This window comes from Cupressus sempervirens, chromosome 1, assembly GCF_028749045.1.
Source record: "Cupressus sempervirens isolate cs-2001-9-10 chromosome 1, ASM2874904v1, whole genome shotgun sequence".
Taxonomy (NCBI): domain Eukaryota; kingdom Viridiplantae; phylum Streptophyta; class Pinopsida; order Cupressales; family Cupressaceae; genus Cupressus; species Cupressus sempervirens.
In genome coordinates this window covers 269416828-269423266 of record NC_143118.1, presented here as the reverse complement: position 1 = coordinate 269423266, position 6439 = coordinate 269416828, and the positions used below count along the sequence as shown (strand labels likewise).

The 6439-nt window shown below is 28.7% G+C and overlaps 1 pseudogene across 1 annotated transcript; it reads left to right on the top strand.

The window, feature by feature from the left end:
• Positions 1-1145: 1145 nt before the first annotated feature.
• Positions 1146-6222, top strand: LOC149577154 (alpha pinene synthase, chloroplastic-like; annotated as a pseudogene). The gene is made up of 10 exons (XR_016362809.1): positions 1146-1422; positions 1514-1700; positions 1850-1924; positions 2147-2372; positions 2453-2550; positions 2656-2748; positions 4280-4495; positions 4772-4915; positions 5484-5730; positions 5856-6222. The product of XR_016362809.1 is annotated as an alpha pinene synthase, chloroplastic-like (transcript).
• The last annotated feature ends 217 nt before the right edge of the window (positions 6223-6439 follow it).

Below are 6439 nucleotides of genomic sequence, written 5' to 3'. Positions count from 1 at the left end.
TTATTATTATTTATTATGAACAATATATGAGGATTTGATTTGTAGTTTGTAATATTGTTATGAAAAGACACACACACACACACACACATATATATATAGAAAAATAAGGGTATAGTTTTTATAATAAAATAAAAAGTTAAAAATGCTATAATTTATATTTATTTATTTATTTATAATTGTCAACTTTCCTTTAGTTATCTAAATTTGAAGATAAAGAAAAATATTTAAAATATTTATTTTCACAAATTTATAAAACTCACTATATACATATATTTAAAATTTAAAATATAAATTAAGAATTACAAAGTTCATTATTATTTAGTATGAATAATATATGAGGATTTGATTTGTAGTTTGTAATATTGTCATGAAAAGACACACACACACACACACACACACACACACACAAAAGAAAATAAGGGTATTTGAAATAGTAAACACAAACAAGAAAATAAGGGTATTTGAAATAGTAAAGTTATTTTAATATGTTTTGTAGAGATAATATTTTTTGTCATGCAAAGGGAAAAAAACGGTTTCAAAATACCTGAGGAGTAGTAAATTGTTAAAATATTTAGATGAATGTATTTTTGTTATATTAAAGCAAATAATATGAATTCATTTAAGAAAAACAAGTTCTATAAATGGGTGTAGTGATTCCTAAAATATTGGTTCATTCCTACAAATTGTTGTATAAGATCTTAAATGCATTCGCCAATTAAATTAGTATTGAGATAAATCATTTTCATAAATTTATAACTATTTAGCCTATAGACAAATACTACTAAATATAACATTCTCCATCCATAATTCTTTTAAAGTAAAATATTATTTATTTATTTAAAACTTATAAAAATTTATATAAACTCAACTTGAAAATTATATATCCCCTATAATTTGCTTTCAATAACAGTTCGATTAATACTAAAATTGCATGTATATGCTTGTATTGTCATTGCTCGGTGATCCTAATTTCTATTTGCGGAGTAAAAACGGTAGGGGAATAAAGAAAAGATAATAACTTACATTTTCCAAACCAAACATTAACTAAACTATATTTGTCACATGATAACCAAATTGAATGCACAGGAAGAGTTGGAAATTTGTCACAGATTTCATCATGATCTCCTGTTATAAAAGGCCATCAAAGGGTTCTCTAGTGGCTTATTTAGAGATCTTGCAATGGCTCTTTTCTCTGTTTCCCCCTCTGTTTTGAGCTCATGCTTTAAATCTCCTCCCAACCCTAATGTCAAGCTTTTCAATAAAAGCATTCAAAGCTTAAGTAGGAGGAGGCTGATTAATCCCTTCATTGCTAAGGCTTCCACCACCACCGTTGAAGCTCCAATCAGGCGCACAGGCAACCATCATCCCAACTTGTGGGACGATGAAGATCTTATTAAAACCATCCAAGACAAGACATATGATGTATGTAATCTTCTTTCATTTTAGGTCATTCTTTTATGTTCTTTTATTCTTTTTGTAGTTTTCAAGATGATCATATATAACAATCTTACAGACTTCTCATTACATGGAACATTGGGAGAGATCAAGGACATGTTCAATCAAATACCCACAGCAGAAAGTGGTAAATCTTGTGAAGAGAATGCTTTTGAGCGCCTTGTGATGGTTGAAAAAGTTCAACGTCTTGCAGTAGATAGACATTTCCAAAATGAAATAAAACAAGCGCTTGATTATGTTTACAGGTTGGTTTAAAAGTTTATAATAAACAAAATGCTATTCTACATTGTTAATTATCATCCAAAATAGTATCTGGCCACTATATTTGCTCATCTTGTTTTCCAACAGTTAAAATGTATGTGATTGTTATATCAATAAAATAATTTGTTAGCAGATATTGGAATAATTGTTCTAAAGATCTGAATATGGCAGCTTTGGGGCTTCAAGTTCTTTGTTTGAACAGATATCCTGTTCTTTAGGTCATCAAATTATGTCTACACTGAAAGATTAAATATCACACATTAAATCTTACTTCTTAGACTAAAAGTGTTAAATAGTCAAGATTAACTTTTTTTTTCAAAACTTAATTTCTTCATTAATCTGTGATCTCTAAAGATTGATCCATCTATATTAATTTAAATTTGTTTATGATGTTTGATTTTGATTAAATTTTCTGAGTAAATTTATTTGATGTAATGGCAGATGTGTTAAGACACTTCAAAGGAAATGATGGGCAGTTCTTGACTCCATCAAATCAATCAGAAGAAGTGAAGATAGGAAGTGTTATAAATCTTTATGGAGCTTCCTTAATTGCTTTCCCAGGGGAGAATATTATGGACGAGGTTAAATCCTTTGCAACAACATATTTAAATCAAGCTCTACAAAAGGATAATATCAGTTCCCATCTTTCACAAGAGGTGAGGCTAAAGTTTTAACTCTCTCAAGACTATGGAAGAATTTGTTTATTGTGGTCCTGATCCAAAATTTTAACACGCAGATAAAGTACAACCTAGATTATGGTTGGCATGGAAATTTGCCCAGAATAGAAGCAAGAAATTACATGGACATCTATGACAAAAATAGATCTTGGACCAAGTAATGGCACTGGTTTAATTCAATATGTTTTTTCTTTTACCTCTTATGGTTAGCTAGGGCTTATTCTTTTTATAGAAAGTTTGACCTTCTAACCCTAATTTTCAGGATGAGCGGTAATAAAGAAATTCTAAGTCTTGCTAAATTGGACTTCAATATCATGCAATTAGTCCATCGACGAGAGCTTCAATCGATCTTAAAGTAAGTTGATTGATTAAAGTAACTAGTGGATATCATATAATAGGCTGAAAATAGATAGAAATTATGGTGAGTACGTTATTTCAGGGCTTCTAATATTTGTAAAGTAAGTTAAATTATATAAAAATCAAAGGTTCAGAGGGCAAATGAGTAAAAAATAAAGTGATAAACTATAATTTTTATAGATAAAAATTTGGTATAAGAATATTGAAGAGAGAGAATATTTATAATATTAGTAACTAAAAAAAAAATGTAATATCATTAAAAATATAACATATTTTAAAAGTTATAGTTCTAATCTTTGGTCATATGTTCTAGAATTGTTCTTATAAAAGATGCAAAATTCTTTTCTTTCTTATTTCCTTCATAAATATGTCTCATAGGATGGGGGAGATGGAAATGGAGACTTTAGAAATTAGATTTAGTGGCCACACTAGATTTTTACGTTGTCCTCACTAAACTTCACATTTAGGTCGAATCCTCTAAATAAGTCTCCTTTCTTTGTTTAGGGATGCATTGGTCATAACAAATTTATCCGCTGATATAATCTTAGCAAGTCTAATAGACCTCCTATAGAATCCTCTAAATGAGTCTTTTGGGGGCATTGCATTCTAAAAGTAGCAACTATTTCATACATTGATGTAAGCTTAGCATGTCTAATAGCACCCCTAGAGTTCCTAATTCCATATAGTCGACACAATTGCAGTTTGAGATACCAATAGTAAGAGAGATATGGGGTGAGATAGTCAAATTGTTTTCATCGAGGATATTGAAAAATTTCTTTTTGCCTAAAATTCCCTTTTCCTAAAGTTCTCTTTTTTCTAGCACCTAGAGGATTGAGAACCTTTTTTCCATTATCAAGTATGGGGTTAGGTTGAGCTCTACAATTAAAGGAAAGATATCACAACCAAGGTTTATTTCTTTCCTTCTATGGGAATAAAGCAAGATATTTTTGGTAATCTGACCTTGGATAAGGACAGAACACAATCCAAATTTTGTTTACCTTTTAGTTCCTCTACTTTATAGAAGGTTATGGTTTTTTCCCATGAGTAGTATGCATTATGGGTAGGAGTGGGATTTAAAGGAGAAGGTGTTTCTAGGTAGAAATTGTAAATGGCATAGATTAACCCTTTAAGTAATGGGCAATAGATTTCTTTATTGCCACATATATGCATTATAAAGGAAAATTAAAAAAGTAATAAAAATAACAATTGTATTATATGTAAGATGATTGGGAGAGAAAAATGCTACTTGTGCATTGTGGAAAACTTTCCCTCAAGAGTGAAATACTTTATGAGATCATGGTAGATTAACATTTTATACTCTTGTATAAAGTTTTTATTATGGACAATATATGCTTATAAATTCTTTTTTTCAATAAGATTTTGTGTTTTTCAAGTGGGCACTAGGCACACTTTTTAATTTGAAAATTTATATACACTACTTTACCATTTATAAATAAGATTATGTGTTCATTTTATTTTATGGTTTAAATATAGAAAGTTACTAAAATTTGTATGAATGTTGTGCTTAGATGGTGGAAGGATTTGAATTTGGATAAAGTGGACTTTGCTCGTCATCGTCATGTGGAATATTTTGCTTTAGCTTCTGCATACTCCATAGATGCTAAGTATTCAGTCTATAGAAGTGACTTTGCAAAGATTTGTGCTCTTACAACAATTATAGATGATATATATGACACCTATGGTACTATTGATGAGATACAACTCTTCAATGAAGCTATTAAAATGTAAGTATGGTATACAGAAATACTTATATTCATGTATATTTCTTTTCGTATAAATAACATAATAATAGATTAAATTGATACTTTTAGTGAAAAATGATAGGTAATTGAGGTTAAGCAACAATTACTATAGGTACTCAAGAATTTTCATGCAATTTATAAATATAAAATTAAAGTTCTCTATTAATTTGGTACTTTGTATTGACTCACATTTGCATAAACTAGTGTGTGTTCAATTAATATAAACTAACTTGTTTTACTGGAATGTTTTTAATTTAGGTGGGATCCTTTTCCTCTAGAAAGATTTCCTAAAAATATTAGAATAGAATATAAGGCATTTTACTTGGGAGTGAATGAAAGTGCAGATGCAGCATAGAAGACTCAACAACGAGACACCCTCCCTTATGCATGTAAAGCTCTATGAATTTGAACTTATCACTCATAAAAAGTTTAAATCACTACTTCATCCTACACCACACATAACATATGAGATTAAATGAGTTATTTTGGATCAAATTTATTTTAGCTTGAAAAATATTCATAATATTTTTATGTTTCAGATGTAATATCAAAAATCAAATAAATGATCGCTAGTCATTATAAACTATTAAATTCAGTTTCTATGTTAGCACTCAACTTCCCTACAAATGTTGCTATTTTCATTTTTCTATTATATTTTATTTTAATTAGACCTCATGGTATAGTAGTGATACAACTTTGAAAGAGCTTTGTTTTTTTCTTCTATATTGTTATTAAGATTTATATTGCATTTAATTTTAAATAGAATATTCTTTATGTAGAAAATTGAAATGTTATATGATATATTTTAAACTGCTTTGAATTTTTAAAATAGAATTAAAATTGATCTTAGGCTCTTTTTTTTTAATTCTTTAATGATTTTTCTTAATATTTTTCCAAATTTGAACTCAAATATAATGTCTTTGACTAAAAATATTGTTCATTTTAAATTATTATTTTTCCTTGTATAGTAGGAAGATTATGTCAAAGCCCTTACAAAGGAAGCTCAATGGCTTGCTGATGGTTACATACCATCTTTAGATGAATACTTAGAAAGTGGTATACCAAGTTCAGCATATCGTGTAACAATGTTGCAACCTATATTAACATTAGATGGAGTTCTTTCAGATAACATCATTCAAGAAATGGACTATCCATCAAAGTTCAATGAACTTTTATCCCTATCCCTTAGGCTAAAAGGTGACACTAGAACCTTCAAGGTATGTAATCATTTTATTTGCATAACTTTATATTCATATGTATACAAAAAGATACATGTAAATTGAATTTATTTTATTTTAAGTCCAACTAAGTTTTATTATAATTCTGAATCTTTATGTTGAAGGCCAAGGCAGATCATGGAGAATTAGTATCAAGAATATCATGTTATATAAAAGACCACCCAGAATCTACAGAGGAAGAAGCTTTGGATCACCTTAAAGAATTATTGCAAAAAACACTCAAGGAATTAGATTGGGAGTATTTGAAGCTTGATAATGTTCCAACTATTAGCAAGGACCATGCTTATAATATTGGAAGAAGTTACCAACTCCTCTCTATAAAGAGAGAGATCGATTTACTAATTCTGATAAAGACATCAAAGATCTATTCATTGAAATCCTCTTTAAGCCTATGGCAATGTAGTTATGAAATATGAGAATAAAGCTTAATATCCCAATTTTAGATTTTAGCACCTCAAAATTCAATAGAAATTACTGTGCACATGTATTTTGGCTAAAATATTTTAGGGAATTACATTTACATATGACTTTAATTTAAAAAAAAAATTGTTACATTTTTATCTAAATCCAAGGGCTCATCCATGAAAAACTATTAGGATACCAAGGTTTACATTTAATAGTTTATGGTTATTAAGCTAATTAGGTGGAAAGTCATTCTCATAATTAGATAATGGGTCAGTGCAAGAAT